General features: G+C 39.5%; 1 protein-coding gene across 6 annotated transcripts in view; it reads right to left on the bottom strand.

The window, feature by feature from the left end:
- Positions 1 to 17,135, bottom strand: part of JMJD1C (jumonji domain containing 1C) — a 166,902-nt gene that overhangs the window by 78,548 nt on the left and 71,219 nt on the right. The gene's annotated exons all lie outside the window — the stretch shown is intronic.

Here is a 17,135-nt window from a genome sequence, read left to right as displayed (position 1 = left end):
CTCCCCATATGCTGTTCTGGTTGACACCATCTGCTTTTTCCTGGCCTGTATCACTTCTGAGAACTTTTGCCACTGGCAAGATACAGCATGCTTACAGAGGGATGAGGAACACTGTCTTCTTTTTTTTTTTTTGCTTTTCAAGTTAGTATAGCTCCTGTAATATTTTTCTTATTCTCCTGATCATGTTCAATTCTTTGTAATAGTATTTCAATTGACTTTTTAAATTAAATTATTATTCTTTGGCCCAACAAGCCAGGTGTAATTGATACAAAACTATCAATAAATCAGATAACAGCATCAAATCTAGGACTATTCCAAAGTTTGGGGTTTTTTTACCCCTATTTAAGATATCCTCAAGCTGTGCTTATTCAAGATGTAAAGCAAGCAATGGATGGAAGTTTAAAAATGAAGCCTCCTTTTGGTCTTCATATTCTCATATCTGTAAAATGATTTTAAGAACTTTACTCCCTTTCTCACCCCCAAAATAACAAGAAAAAGCTCTACATTAGCTAGGTATTTAGGGAACAAAAGAGTAACACTCACTGACACGTTTTTATTTTTCTCTGAAAGAGAGCTCTTTCAAACCAAGACCCCCAAATGGAGCTAGACAACAGGACAAGCACTAAATCTCTAGGACACCTCCCACCACCACCCCATTTCATAATGCTGTAACATCATACATGGAATTACTTCAGGACAATCTATAAAATGAATGACCCATTTCTGGTCAAAAATCCCAGCTGTGACTCACATAGCCATTTGGCCTATTAAAAGCAAAAAAATCATAACCTCCCCCCCGCCCCTCAATCTGTCCTGATACAAAAAAAGAAGTGGGGCTGTTTTCTAATGAATATAAGAGGTAAGAACTTTTTGAGAAACAAGCATAGCTACTTTGAGAGCTACCTTTCCTTATTAAAAAAAAAAAATCACTCTGGCATACCATAGAAATGTTTAATTTCTCTCTCCCAGTCATTATTCAGTCTCCGAAACAGTTTCTCTGTAAGTTTCTCCTTAACTGAGTTATACCCGAGTTTCTCTGTCTAATCCTGAAAAGAAAGCGGATAAAGAAAAACAACCCACGGTTTTGAGTTTATTTCAGCAGAAGACGCTTTGTATTAAGTGGCTATAATTGTGGTTTTAACGATAAAAGAAAATACATAATCCAATTCAGGGAGATGGAATGGAGATATTCTAGCTATGGAAGATCTCTCAAACTCAAATATGTTTACAAGAATTGTGCCTTCCCCCCATTGTCAACTTTTACTCTGCCTTCAAGCTAAAAGATGACTTAAGTAACATATCAATGGACTTCAGAACTAAATATCTCATCATTGTAATGAAAAAGAAATGGACCACTAGTTGTCACAGCAGAAACTAAATTAGGTTTCTATATTTAGAAGTACAACCTTTCTTTTGAGGATAGTAACGTGCTTCAGTTGAAGGGCAAAAGAACTCATCCAAAGTTCACACAGAAGCTCCTGAATACGAGTATGGGTGGCAAAAGAGAGTGAAGTGAAAGAAATTTATATGTAATGATGATGATTAGCAAATGTAATTATAACATAAAAATTAAAATTAATCTTGTAGAAGATGGGAGGCATATGAAATTGAAAACTGAAGTTTAACTAGTGAAGTTCTAGATCTTCAAAGAAATTAAAAGGACAAAGCTATTCATTCCATTATCAGCTTTTTATTTATGACCTTTCGAACAGAAATGAATTAAAACATTATAATGACACCAGATATCTCTTACAGTAGTAGTGTTGCAGTTATTAAGGTCTAAGGATGAAGATCGACACTTCTATTTCAAAACTGAAGAATTTGCACTATTAACGCTTAGCGGTTTAATTCCTTCTGTATCTGTCAATCCAATAAAATATATCAGCTCTCCCACAAGCCTTACTCCACATATTATTTCACAAAAATACCAAGGATTTTTCTTCCATTGCAAATTCTGTTATACTTCAGTTACTCCTCTACTTTTGTTCACTGACACAGATTTTAGAAAACTGATCCTCGAAGTGAAACACCATATTTTAAAGTAGACTCTATCTGTGAAAATTGTTCCTACTTCATTTTTGCCTTTCATTTAATCTCATTTTCTTTGTCACTGCTATGTTCCCAGTCTGCATGTATTAAAAATAGTCAAGGTGACCCTAACTCACTTATTTAGTATCTAAAACATCCAGCAACTCCAGATGTTCCATTCCAAATACATGCAATTTATTTTCATTTCAATTTTAACCAGACACCAGATCCTCTTGGACAGATAAGCAGAAAAAAAACGCAACCTGCTGAGCAAAGCTGCAGTACTCAAAAAAGTTGCGTTACGCAAAATGTGATGGACTTCATATTAGGAACTACTTTGGTTCGTACATATGCAATAGGAGGAAGGAAAAAGATGATTAATATAAAGTATATTGAATTAGCCACAAGACTGGAACATAATTAATTAGGCCAGAAAAATTTAATTCCCAATAGTATGCAATACATATGTAATCTTAACATTCAGCCACATAGCCATGAAGAGGAACTGACTTGTTACTTAGGCATTTAAATATTTAGCAGAACATTGGCAAGTTACTGAAATACTTGTGTGCCTTCTTGCTGGACCAACCTGCCAGCTCTGATTTCAGTATACATTCTTTCAAACACGATTATTTTAGGGAAAAAGTGGAACCCATCCTTTTTGTTCTCCTGTCTGGTAACACCTTGCAGCTCTACTTCTCACTTGTAAAAACTTAAGACCTTTTTCAAAAGTGCTTTCTCTATGATGCAAAGACACATCCCACTGAACTCTAGATTATAATAGTTTTAATGATATAAAATTTATACTTTATTGGAGTTGGCATTCTGCTGCACCATCTAGCTCTTCCAAAGAACTCTAACAACGGGCCAAAAAATATGTTTTAAGGACAAAAGTAGCTTGATAAGGATGGGAAAGAGGAAAAAAAGGGAAAAAATATTCATGCAGACTTTTCTGGGGAGGTATTGTGCTGCAGAAGGTAGACTTTTAACAGGAGTACAGTAGGAAGAGAGGAAGCCACTCTTCCACCTACTGCTTGGTAGCAATGTGGCTGGAGAGCAGAAGCCAGGCAGACCACAGGAGCCGTGGTGTGCCAGCACCTCTTTCACCACTGCTCCTGACCAGAGCTGCACTGGATGCTCACAGGTCGCATTCAATGCGGCTGTGAAAGAGCAATTAATTAACTTTTTTCTTCTTCCTTTTTTCTGCAGCAACATTTCTGAAACCAAACTCTCCTTCAAGGGGAGGACACTCCATACAAAAGGTGGTTGATGTCTATGAATGCTTCCTAAGGGATGCAGCTCAGATAAATATACTTTAATATGTTTTGCCTATCATTTTAGCAATCAAAAAGCACAGGCAAGAATTGAATTCCAGCTTGCTGACAGGTGAGTTCAATATAGAGATTATTAGGAGCACTCAAACCAGATGCTGCCTTACATGCAGCCATTTAAACATCTACTTCAGAGCTTCCCCTCCATGCCCCCCAGGGTGGATTGGGCTGAGAGATATTCTTGAACATTTACAGAGTCTGGATTCCTTTAGGTTTTATATATTAGCAAAAGACATATACTAACATATTAAACAATTTCTGTCTGAAGATCAGTACTGTTTTGTGACAACTTTGCCGTCTCTAACATTTACCGAATCGCTTGTTAGTTTTTGTGCCTGTTGCACAAGCAAGCAGTGGAGTAGAGGAATACTGACATTTGAAGAGGGAAGCCCAGTTTCAAGATCCTCTTCTGTCTGCTTCAGAGCAGTTTTCATTACTCCTCACTCTGAACCAGGAACCCGGACCAACCTCTCCTACCTCCCGTGTCAGCAGCAAAACCACACTCTGGTGGGGAAAGGGACCGCTTGACCGAACAACCTCCCTGTGAACATTTCCATGAGACTTCTCTATGTTTTAGAAACAGTTTATTCTGCCAAAAAGTGCATTTCTGTGGCTACTTCAACCATCTAACAATGGCTGATGCTTTAATCCAGTTTGGTTTACTAATGTAAATAGACTTCTCAGTTGGAAACGAAAGCCATTTCTACCTCTACCATATTATTACAGCTGACGGGGGGGAAAAAACCCCTTGCATTAGAACAATGAGTATGATTCTCCACAGCACAAAGTACTGAATTTTAGAGGGTATCAGCCTTCAGTGTACGGTCTTTAGTGAAGGGCAGCATTTAATCCAGAGAAAACAGATTTCTATACCAAGCTTTGAAAAAGGATTTCCCATGGGTAGTCTGTTTTGACAACAGTTACCACATTGGGACATCTGAAATTATTACAGTTTTTCCCACACTAAAAGTGGAGCCTAGATGACCATCGATTTCAGAAGCATTCATGTTTGTTAATTAAATGCTCAAATTCTCATATTTACAAAGAAAAGGGGTAAAATGGGACTAATCAAAACTTACTAACCTAAGCACTGTATTTTTAAAAATAAAATTATCCCCTAATATGTTTTCTTCTACGTACCACCAAGCTACAGTAAACATTAACTTTTTAATGGTTAAAGTAAGAAAAATTATGTAGAACATCCTTGCACTTACCACATTAAAATAAAAGGCCTATTGTGTTATAACATCTGTTTAGCTAGCTAAAACTCATGTGAATAAATGAGAGTAACTCTTTGTTTCCCTAACAGGTTAAGAAAAAGAAGACAGGTTGTGTTAAATAGTATTAAATACAGTTAGATGCTTCTCAGAAAACCATGCCTAGAAAAAGATCTGTTCCTATACCTAAGAACTGAACTAACACAGGTCTGGGAAGAAGTAACCAGATTAATATTTTTTTGCACATATGGTTTGAATAAGCTTACCATGCAGATATATTTGTATGATACACAGTTAGAAAGAAACTAAATTCTGCTTCAGATTATTTTCCTTAACTGCAGGTTATCTACTTTCTTACTCTCAACAGAAGTGATTTTGAACAATTGTGGTTCATCAGTGAATCTCATCTATTTGCATTAGAGTTGCCCATAATGTAAGGGTAGCGGAAGCAGCTGGCTGATGTAGCCAATGTATTTACATTTCCTCAGAGCCAGACTGAAGGAACTGCAGCCGTGCATGCGGGAGTCAGGAATAAAACCCCACACTCAGCCCTGTGCAGCACCAGGAACACAAACAGCGTGCCAGGTGTGCTCCCGAGGAGCTCCCACTGGGAGATGAGATGCCAACAGGCGAGCAAAAATGCCCAGAGCCTGCACGGTGAGGACATCACACCCTGCCCATCTGCTGTGCTGCTCCACATCATCTGCTCCAGCAGGCGTAGCCTGTGCTGCAGCCAGGCTCCCATGCTGTGGCTTATCACCGTAGGGTCACAAGCTGCTGTAGGTCCCTGAAACTGCCTTAGTGAGTGCTCCTCTCCTGCAGAAGCAGAGACAGCATCGCAGGGCCTTTATTTTAAACATATCAGCCGCTCTCCTCTGTTTGCAAGTAGCAAAAATTCACATCGTTTTTACTAGCACGCTTTTGATGTGAGGAAATCTTAATCTTATCGCAAAGGCCAGGAAGTCCTGGGCTAGGCTGGTAAGTAACTGCACACTTCTTTTTCCTACAAGCAGTCTTCTGTTGGACTGGTGCTGTGAGAAGTCACGTGTTTTGGCGTTTACTCTTTTATTGCAGTATATAGTTCCTCTTATAACTTCCCAATCTACTGCTTCTGCTTCTCTGAAGAAGCAAGCAGATGTCCCTGTATTTGTTACATTCACACCACATTTCAGTACTTCATTTCCAAACATGAGGTGCTTTTTTCCGAATTATTACAGGGGAAAAAAAAAAATATTCTGCCTTCCTCAAAGCTGCAGGTGTGATGTAGCAGACCAAAGCACTACTTGCATCACCCCTTCACGTTTCCCTAAGTTCAGAGAAAACTCTTCCAGACACACAAAGACTATCACCCTGGCTGAGAAACCTCAAACATGAGAAATGCTCTCACTGACAAAAGCAACTTGGGGCAAGGCTGGAGAAAAAAAAAAAAAAAAAAAGCAGCTTTTAATCACAGGTCTCAACATGCAGAGCTGCTATCAAAACATCCACGCCACTATCAGAAAACACAAAGCATGCCAGGTGGCACGTTTACTTATTGTACCTGTGAAATTTTAACTGTCTGGTACAGTTTATCCAGTGCTGACGACCTCAGTGCACACACGTGCAGGAGCCTGCAGGTCCTCACATGAACTGCATAACCCAGCTTCTGGCACAGGAGACATCTTGGGGCTTACCTGAAGAGGTCTACCTAAACATCTCTGGGTTTGCACATTAGTACACACCTGAGATGATGAAAATTTGTTTCCCTCCACCGTAACATACATAAAACTAGCCAGTGAAAACACAGTACATTTGAGAGAGAACATCCATGTTTACATGAACAGGTAGGATTCAGATGCTGTGTAGTACTCCTAGTGTATTCCTTCAACGTGAGTGCTCAAATTCATGTGGGGATATTTGAAGTATGGAAGTGTAACTGAGGACTGTCTAGGTCACGTCTCAGTTTACATCTTATAGATAAGACTTCAAAATACTGACCTACAACATAAAAGCTTAATCCATACTCCTGTTATTTGAGAACATTCAGATGGGTAGGATGAAGGCTGAAGACGACTGCCAACAAGTCCATATGGGAAGATCATAGACTACCATTCCTTGAAAAGAGCTTACAAGAGACTTTACTCAGGAAACTTTGTGGCAGTAACATGTTATTGTACTGCCATGAACTTTTTGATTTTTTTGGAAACGTAAAAATGGCTTCCTCTTATCAATTCTCTCAGTACCTGAGATTTCAAGCCCTCCTTTTAGCAAGACTCTGTCACAGCTAATGTGGTGATCAGGTTAGCTGGTATCTTCTTCATCTTGTATCTCCACTAACTCTTTTGCTTTTTCGGATGGTTGCAAAGCAGCTGATTGCACACGTCTATTAAATGGGGATTAATGGCAGGAAGTTGTCTTCAAGTAGCTCCATTTTTCTCTTCAAGGCGCAGAGTGGCACTGGATAATTGTACATTCAAAACAAAGACTCTTTCATATAAAGTGCCCAAGGTTGACAAGGCTGTGTGTGTACAAGGCAGTCAGGGAGCTGATGAAACACTGGCTTTATCTCCATGCCTCACAGACATGTAAGTGGTAGCCCTCAACACAGGCTGAGATATGATGACTTTGAAGCTAAACCTCAGTAACGGCTTTATTGTTTTAGTTTAGGTGTGGGGTTTTTTGCATAGACTAATTCAGGCTAGAAAAGAAAACTTACCTTGCATCTCCAAAGCCAAAATAAACCATATCCAAATGTAGGGATTACATGGATTTCCTGCCAAAACCATGAAAATCACAAACTGAAAACTACGTATTATTTTGTCTTGCTGTCTGGGTTTGGGTTTTTTTGCTGGCAAAGTATACTTCTAACCGGTCACAGAAGATTTGGATGAAACTTTTATTTGTCAGAAAGCCACTCTCAGATACATGCCATGCTTTGAAGTCTTAGGTAAGAAATCCTGTAGGCTAACAAATACCCACAGCCACGCACGGCAGCTAATGCTATGGAATTAGAGCTGGGATGGTCACAACAGGGCTGGGGAGAGCAATGGGAGTTTACAACCCAGGCAGATGCTGAAGCAATGCAAATCAACTTCTGATGCTAGGAAGGGGAAGGAAAGAAAATTGGGAAGGCCCAGAAATTTGACTTTACAGGTTCATTTCTTTGTGCTGTTAACAATGTCTATCCTATCTTCATTGAGGAGGATGAAATCACTACAGAGAGTTGTTCACTTTAACGCAGGGGCACAAGAGGGCATAAAGAGAAACTTCCAAGAGGGCAGAGAGAGACCTGAAAAAGGCATGTCAAAATGGAACAGCATAATTCTCTCTCTGACCACATATAGCTCCCTAACCCACATCAAAGGATCTTACAAGAAAAAAAAAAAAACAACACAGAAACCTAAAAGGGAAAAAAAGAAATATTTCCTAAAGAAGGTAGCCGACAAAGTCTTGTCTAAGTGGTGTATGATAGCAGAAGGAACTGCTAACTACTGTTATTGTCATCTCTTCCTTCACAAGAATACGAGCAGTGATACCAGGTCAGACCAGGTCACTACCTGGTTTCAGCAATTCCCCCCACACACAGACTTTCTCCTCCTCGAAAACGGAAAGGGGCACACAGAATGATCTAGCAGCTACTGGCAAACCGCGGTTTACGGACCGACTTCCTGAGCCAGAGTCCGCATCCTATTTCACCATCCTCTCCCTGAGTCAGCATAACCGCTTGCTGTATCCATGTACATTTTTTACCACCATAGCACAGCATTTGGTGCCAAGGGCAACGTGGCAATAACTTTATTATTCCCTATGTGGATAAAGTACTAAAGTACTTCCTTTTGCTCATCGTGAACTCAACTGTTCCAGTGTCTCACCGGGCATCCAGTGGTACCTCAAGGCAATCATTTTCGATGTGCTATCTCAATAGCATTCATTGCCATACAAAAATCTGCCACCCACCATCAGCCCTCTTCCAAGCTAGAGAGCACAAACCTGTTTAAGACTACCAAGGAGAAGATACTACCTACTCAATATTTTCTTTTGACCCTCTTCAATTTTACAGTTCTACTATATAATCCTTGAGGTAACCAGACTGCATTCATTATGCCAGGTAGGCATGCACTGTTAGTTTCTACAGTCACATAATTTGTTTTTGCTTTGTCCTTATTTCTTACTCTTTTTCTATTGCTTGCTGCTGTTCAGCTGATCACTAGAGCTAAAACCAAGACAGAAACAGCAAGCTGTAGTTAAGGTCAATTAAGGGCATATGAACACTACCTGCTCTTTAGAATGATGCTAAAATGCTTGGTAAACAACCAAGTGTGTGTTTAGAATTAATTATTTTAGAGGGCTAGTGGCATTCCAGTACCAAAATACTTTTTTTAAAATGCCATCAATGCATTTCTGAAATGAAGAGCTCCACAGGGAAGCTTACATCAGAATGGAGAGCCTGACAAAGGAATTCCTACATTTTATGGAATTAAGTTCATAAAAATTTGAAATTAGAAATAAAGTTACTTTAGATTAACAGCTGATCTACCAGAACACAATGTTTCCGTCAGTATGTGACACTGTCAACACTTGTACGAAATCAATGTGAGCTTCATATGGGAGATGGGTATAAGCCAGAGTAACAAAACCTTTTAAGTTGACAGTATTACTCTAGAGTCCTGAAAAAAGCTTGCATTCGTAAAGATCTATATTATTTGAGAAAGAAAGATGTAGTAATGGTTTTAATTCCCTTGTTACTGTCAATAGCTAAAAAGATGGCTTAGATGAACACTTTAAATGCATTTATTTTATGCATTTTAAAAAACTTGAAATAATTTTTACCATCCAAAAGCTTTATTTAAGTTTACTGTAAAATCTTCATAGTCTTACAGACAAAATATGAAGAAAACATTAGCAAGACAAGGCTTGTAGGGAGAGAGACTAGCAAAAGATATGACTATAAAAAGACAGTAGACCAACTGATGACTTACAAGGAAATCTGCAAGCATACAGTATCTTTAGACCATCATAAATCCATATCTCTTACCAAAGAAAAAGCCATACTTTTCCCAGTTTCATTATTTTATTCCACAAAGTCTTTGTGTGTTGATAAATCTCATCTTGGTGTCCTGCGCGAACACCAAAACAGCATTGCCTTGGGTGAACTTCACATGAAAATACTTCCTGAGGCTGTTCAAAAGGATGTTTGCCAACAAAGCAGCTTGTAAAAATGCAGACTGAGCAGGAGAAAGATAGACTGATATTATTTCCAAGATCATACAAAAGACCCCCATACACTTCAGCCAAGGAGGAAAAACATTTCTTTTCTGTTTCCTGAACTTTTAAAGACAGCATTTATAAGGTTCTAGATTGTAAGAGTGCATTCTTAATGGCAACAACATCCCTTCAGATATCTATCAACAAATCCCTTTTGGACAGAAAGGGAGACACAGGTATTGTAGTTTATTTTCCAACAGTGGCTTTTAGTACAAATAAAAGTATTTTTTCTTTTCCGAGTTTAAAAGCTTGCTTGAATTCCATGCTATACTGGCATAAAACAATCAATTGACCTGACTTCAATTTCATCTGAACACACAGCATTATTGATAGGAATTTCTATAAAGGAGGGAAAGAAGGTATAGCTGTCTTCATAGTTTTCCAATTAAAAAGCATTAACTATTTTAAGCATTAGAAAGTAGAGCAGAAATTGTGTTTGAGGAGTACTAGGAATAAGCCTTATATAACTTTTGACCTAAAGTAAACATTAAAAAAAGTGATGCTTATATTAAAAAGATACCTGATCATTTCTATTTTTGTAGCAACAGTGATGGAATGGAAGAACTCAATTCCTGATTAATATTTAATATACCATGTATCAAGATACTATCTGCTGAGCTTTTTTTTTTGAGCGCAACATAAATATAGTAAAAATCTGTACTCTGAATACTTTTTTAAAGTATTTAAAGTACTTTTATGCAGAATAACTAAAAGACACTCTGAAGTATTTCACATAACACAGAATTTAATCAACTAGGTCTCAGCTACAGTTATTAAATTCGATCTCATATAATGCTCTCTGCCATATTCCACCACGGTATTTTGTATAACTCCACAGAAATTTTCTTTTTCATCTGTCCTTTACCCACCCTAGCTATTAAATAAACTTTTCAGTTTTTAGGAATAAGCACGTTCTGGACAATTCCCAGCACTAGGTGCAGGGTAATGAGCAAAAGGGAGAATAAAGATACATCATCTGTGTTATTTAAAATTTAAAAATACTCAAGTGTTTGAGAATGATGGAAAATGCATAGTGAATCACTAAGGACCATCTTACACTGTTGAAAAACTGTAATCTATCAGTTGGAGTTTGAGATGACCGAGAAAGAATATTAGGCATAGATACTGTCAACCTCTCATTACGTATGCAACTTTAATTACAATTTTATGCAGTTAAGAGTGAAAAAAAACCCAAAAAAATCCAACAAAAAACAAAATCTGCATTTCAGGAACAGAGCATTGAAAATTTGTACAGGCAACTTAATCCTCCAGCCTCATCCACACATAAGAAAACAAAATTTTATCCAATTTTTCAATGGCTGACTTTGCAACCCAAACAATGGCTTTAAAAGTATGAGTTATTTGGTCTGTGATCTCCTAAACTCAAAATGGAAACCAAGATTACAGAAACTCCATCATGTGGAAGTATGCTGACCCCACCAAGATCATAAGTCTAATTTGAACTTTTGTATTTCACTTACTAACCAAATGAAGTGAATGAAAGAGCAGCAGGCATGGGGGGCCCTGTCTGGAACTACATATATTATCTTACTTTAAAATATTCTCCCTTCTAAAACAAGGGTACCCTGAGATAAGGATCTCCTTGAGCTTCCAAAACTGAATACTAAGTGTTTCACTGCTCAGAAGCCAAGCTATGTTCCTCCCAGTAACTGAGGAACCAGAAACTCTGGCAGGCTGCCACAGAACACAAATCCAGAAGACCTTGCTCAAAACCAACTTACCTCATGAGATGCCTTTTGAGCTAAGGAGCCCAAAAACCTGTGCTGCAAGGCAACCACAGAAGCTGGAACAGCTTTTAACAGAAGACTGTTCAGACCAGTCTGTAGAAGGGAGATGAAAGACTATGTAAATGAGCTTCATAATTATTTGGTAGACAAGTGTTGGTACTCAGGATTCACAGGTTTTATTTTTAGTTCTGAAAGGAAGTATGTTTTTTTAGAGACACAACCCTTTGCCTGGTCGATCCCAGTTGGCCTCTTTCTGCTTTCACTGCTCTTACCACTTTAGCAAGAGAAGTTACAGTACTTCTCACTGCAGCTGCTGATAGGTTCTCCTGTAATGGTTATATGAAACTCAGTGAGTTGATCCTCACATTGTTATTCACAGAATTGTACAGTGGCTGCAACCAGACTTAATGCATAATTAATTTCATACTTACGCTTCCTACAAAATTCTGGCCTTACATTTAAAGAACTATCTACTCAGCTCAAGCAGGAAGTTCATATACAGTATTAGGGATGTATCAGCCAGATTTTTTATATAAAGAAAGGCAAGTCCCATAGAAATAGAACGGCTAGACACCAGGCACATTGAGAACTTTCCACCTGCAAATGAGTCCTTCACTACTGAGAAATACGACATAGTTACACTATAGGGGGGTTTTCCCCCTTATAACCAGAAATCTTTTTCTTTTCAAGTAATCACACTTTCTTTTTTTATTTTATATCATATTCTTACAACCAAAGGAATAGAGGTTTGCGCTAGAGATGCATGTCACCCTGTAGACTAATGATCAGTGAAGGAGGCACCACCATGACTCACTGTACCCTCAAATAACCTCCAGACTGTTCCGACAAGAGCTGCAGCAGAACACACTGGCTGCTGACTCAAACAGATGCAATACGCACGGCCTCATTCCCTCGCAGAGCGCAGTGCCTTCTCTCTGCCATTAAATATGATTCATACGCAGCACATTGCCAAAATCAAAAGAACAGATCAACATTAGCAGACAGTAAATTCTAAGTCTGCTCTTCTTTGAATATTACATGCAAATAACCTCTAGTGTAATTCTGCATATAGCAACTTGCCTTTCAACCTCAGTAAGGATGTTACAGATTTGCCACGTTCAGTAAAAACAGACATCCGTTTTGACCATGTAAGCACCCAAAAGAAACATCAGAGATGCCTGACACCAAAGTAAGGTTAATAGATGCCAGTGTTTTGCATCAACTGTTTGCTACTAGCTGACAATGGTAAAAGTGTGACATCAAAAGTCATTAAAACCATGTCCAAAAACCACCTTCAGATTTCATAGAATCTAATATTCATCTTGACCCCTCAGAAAAGGAGCCGGTGCCTTTGGTAGGAAGGAGGCCCTGTGACAGAAGAGCTTTTGAGCAATGCCGTCAGACAGCATGGCATGAAACAGCTCCTGTCTTGACAAGAAAGTCAGAGAGAGACAGACTTGGCTAATAATCCCCATCCTTTTCACCCAGACAGGATGTGGTTCTACAATAAAGAGACACTATCGACTCCATTAACCTACAGTGCTGGAAACAAGTCATGAAAAATGTATTCATTTCCACTGCTCATTACCACCCTCAAAATAGCTGCTATATGCTTACCTATCACTTGCAGTATTCTTCAAGAGAATACTGTCATCTAGAGAGAGGAGCATGTCCTAACTAATTTCTTTCTTAAAGAAAGAACAAATCCATGAGTTAAACCAACTCTTTTTATCTGGTGATATTTTCATATATGATCAATCAGTACCTTCCTGTGGTATATGCAGACTTCTCAAACTAGAAGAATTGATCTTACTGCCTAGAATTTTAAGGTTTCACTAGCAAGGAGTTTACCTTTCAGTTTTCAGTGACATAAACTGTGAGGGTTTTTTTTTCAGGTAAAGCAATAAATAACCGGGACAGAAAATGTAGTTTGAGATTGGTATTAAGATGGATATCAGCAAATAATTGTGTGTACATCTTATGTGGCTACAACAATTTTCTCCAGTGATACTTGAAACATGTACCATAATCCATGAAAACAAAATGTATAACTCGTTCCCCCCCCCAAAAAATGTTATCATTAAAGAATGACGTCAACTGCATGGCCAATACATGTACGTCTTTAGCACTCCATCTCCCGATAAACGGAAATATCCATTCATTCATGTATCTATCTGTATACCTCTCTATTTTTTTAGTCCTTTTCTCCAACTTGTCCTCCATAAATTCAAGATGTACGAAGTCATCATGCTGTTTTGGCATTTCACTTACTGAACCTTTTCCTGCCTCTTTCTGTGTTTTTACAATAAATAAGAACTTTATCAAATTAAGACAGCCTGCATCGTGTAATAAATATCAATTTACAATGTTTTTGCCACTAAAAACATAAGAGAGAAACTGTCAATATGTAGGAAAAATACCTTCCAAAGAACTAGTGACCTTCATAATGTATTTCTGAGAGTGGCTTATACCCACTGAGTAACTTATTCCCCTCCCATCCAAATAATAGTCCTCCCTCTGTCAAACTGAAGATGAACAAGAGGCTTATACACCACGTTCAGCGTCACAGGAGCGTGACGGGCTTTGTGGTAATATTCAAGCTCTCAGAAGTTCCCAAGAATGCTCCCCCCAGAGGTGTAATTCATTCCTGTGACATGTCAGAGCACAGCATGCCAGGGAGTGTGATTTTGTGAGGAGTCAGCTCCCATCCTGGGATACCTGAGAGGATCACAGAACAGTCAGCCGGTGACTCATAGCAAGCGAGAGTCTCTGCGTGGGGACAGGGCTATAGATAGGAGAGTCATTCAAGCAGCCACAACCCACTTCCTTTCGCTGAAGGCCCTCCAGCAGCTTTGTTACCAGCCAGACAGCAAATCTGCAACAAAGGCACACCAGACCACATGGGAAAGGCCTGCATTTTAGAGACTGCACCCTTGCTTGTCAGGTGACTGAACACAAGCTGCCTCATGCGAACATGCGTTTCATCACTTTAGTGAAGCATTATCTGGAGGCAACTGCATACCGCATGTCCTGTGAACTGCTGTGACTGACCACGTACAGGCAATATTGGAACACGGCATTCAGCTTTGAAAACAAAGTGGTGGAGAGCGACTGAACTGAAACATCCTGGCCTCTGAGGATAGCAAAGACTGCCGTAAGGAGCTATTTGTTGTTAACAATCCTGTACTCCGCAGAAAACGCAAAGCTCTCGTTCCACTGTCCTTGGACTGACTCCGGTGGGAAGCACAGATATAAGAGGGGCACGCACCCTACACACCAGGTGGGTACCAGCATCACGAAAACACAACTGAACAGCACAAGAGGGGACAGCGGATCCAGAGCCCTGAATAAATACCAAATGGCTCTCAGGAACTATAAAGGGAATGACAGAGAAGGAACAAATGGCACATTGACACATTTTGTCCCCATTTGTAACATCTGCTTTTTCTTTTTTTTTTTCTTTTTTTTTTTTGTCTAGACTGTTATGGTTTCAAGTTTCTTTATAAAATTAAGGTTACTGAAACTGAATTGCTCACCAGGCTGTGGAACCAGAGTTCCCACAAGCAGAACGCTTCAAGGAGGGAGATTTGAAGCTAGCAAAGAACCTTTAAGGAGAAGAGGTTTTCAGCAGCTTTGTTTTTATGAGAAAGCTCTAGCAATCAGGAGGTGGCAGAGGGCGAGGTGTCTGTACTCTAAACCCTGTATCTGGCCTCAAAGAGCACATTCTACACTCTGCCCTGGCAAACCGCGCTATGTGCACAGGGTTCAAAAGTGTGGTCCAGAGGACCTTTTATCTCTTATGGCCACAGGAGGAAACTCACAACAAGACATATTTTTTTATTTATTTAATATCTGTCAATTTCCTCAGAAATCTGGTTAGGCTCTTCTAAAACCACTTCAGAAGAGGTTGTACGGCTCACTGCTCAGTTCCTGCAGGGTTAGGAAATACTAGAAATGAAAAGCTTTCTGTATTACATGGAGAACATCTACAGTCTGGCCTAGATGACCTCCCTACAGTCATCAGTCTTGTGAAATGGATCCTTGCACAATATCCGTCAAAACGAGAAAAAGAACAGAATCGGGGATGAAAAGAAGAATGGAGCTGAGCAGTGTATCCCTTCAGCATCCTATGTGTCTGAAGTGGGGAATTTGTAGGCATCACAGAAGAGGGATCAGAGATTCCTCACACCTAGATTACGTTCTGAAGGATTTGTGAAATGATAACATTTCTCTGTCTGTGACCATCACTCCAGTTCCTTCGTCTTTGTTATGCAGAAGTAGCATGGGGGGTTTCCTGCCTTCAGTTTTTCTTACGACAGCTCTGATGAAAGCTGTATGTCACTGATAATCTCGGACTCTACGCAAACACACATACATGCTCCTTTCAAACACACGTACATACCCCTTTCAGTAGCTCCTCCTCTATTCAACACCCCACCTGCAATCAAGGTGAGGGATTCTCTCCCGTCCTTTCCTCCAAGAATAGCAAAAGTGACAGCATGAAAACATCACCGCAAAGGAACAAAAAGAAAAACCCACTGGACTCCATCCTACTCTGATCTGCAATCTTCTGCGGCAACGTAATCCTCCTTTCAAAGGTAAAACAGAGACAACAGCTACCACCAGATATTCTGTGATTCTGTTTATCTCCGCAGGTAGGATCTACGTGCTCTGGTAAAAGAGCAGAATCATTCTGAACCACCTTCAGTCTCTTCTTGCAGATAAAAGAACAGGGAGAACAAAGACTCCCCCTTTTGACACCAGTGAGCTCCTGCAACAGTTCTCTGAATTTGGAAGATGACGACCTTATATTCTGGCAGTCACTTGCCTGAAAAGGCTGTGTTTCAGTGTATACCCCATTCTGGCTACAGGTAGGAAAAGAATAAAGCAGCAACTGCTGGAGACTGAGTCCTATGTACTAACAAATTCAATCTAGACAAACAAAAGCTGATACTAAAAGAGGAGAAAAGCAACGAGACAAAATGGTAAACAGCACAACTACACTGTGATTTTTGCATTTCCCCTCACATCCAAGTTTTTTTTGTTCTTTGCTGATGAATTCCCAATTCCCTTTTTATTCCTGCCAGCAGCCTCCACCCCAACACAAGCCCCTCAGACAGCTCTAGAAGCACTAGCATAGCTTGTACCATTGTCAAACAGCAGCAGAGAATTAAATCAGGCACCAGTCATAGCTTAGAACCAAATACAAGCAGTTCAAGTAGACAACTCTACTGCTGTCACACCTATTCCATTATTGATAGCATCTCCTTTCAAACAGTGAGATACAACCTCCAATCTCAAAACAAGCAGCACATCCTGGAGGCAAAGGAAGAAGTGACTGAATCCTCCTTTCTCAGCTGAGCCGCAATCCCAGTAGGCAAAAGAGGAATTATAGAATAACATATAGCCAAATTTTTGGATGACTGCTAAGATCTTACCAAAATTGGGTATCAGTCAAAATGGCAGGGGGGGTGGGGGGGACTGAAGTCTTTACTATTTCTACACCTAGGCATCATAAGAAATCACAACTGAACTCACCTCTACCACAAAACTACTCAAGAGAACGA

Source organism: Rissa tridactyla, chromosome 6, assembly GCF_028500815.1.
Source record: "Rissa tridactyla isolate bRisTri1 chromosome 6, bRisTri1.patW.cur.20221130, whole genome shotgun sequence".
In the NCBI taxonomy this organism is placed as follows: Eukaryota; Metazoa; Chordata; class Aves; order Charadriiformes; family Laridae; genus Rissa; species Rissa tridactyla.
The sequence above is the reverse complement of the archived record's forward strand: the minus strand, read 5'-3'. Positions and strand labels throughout refer to the sequence as shown.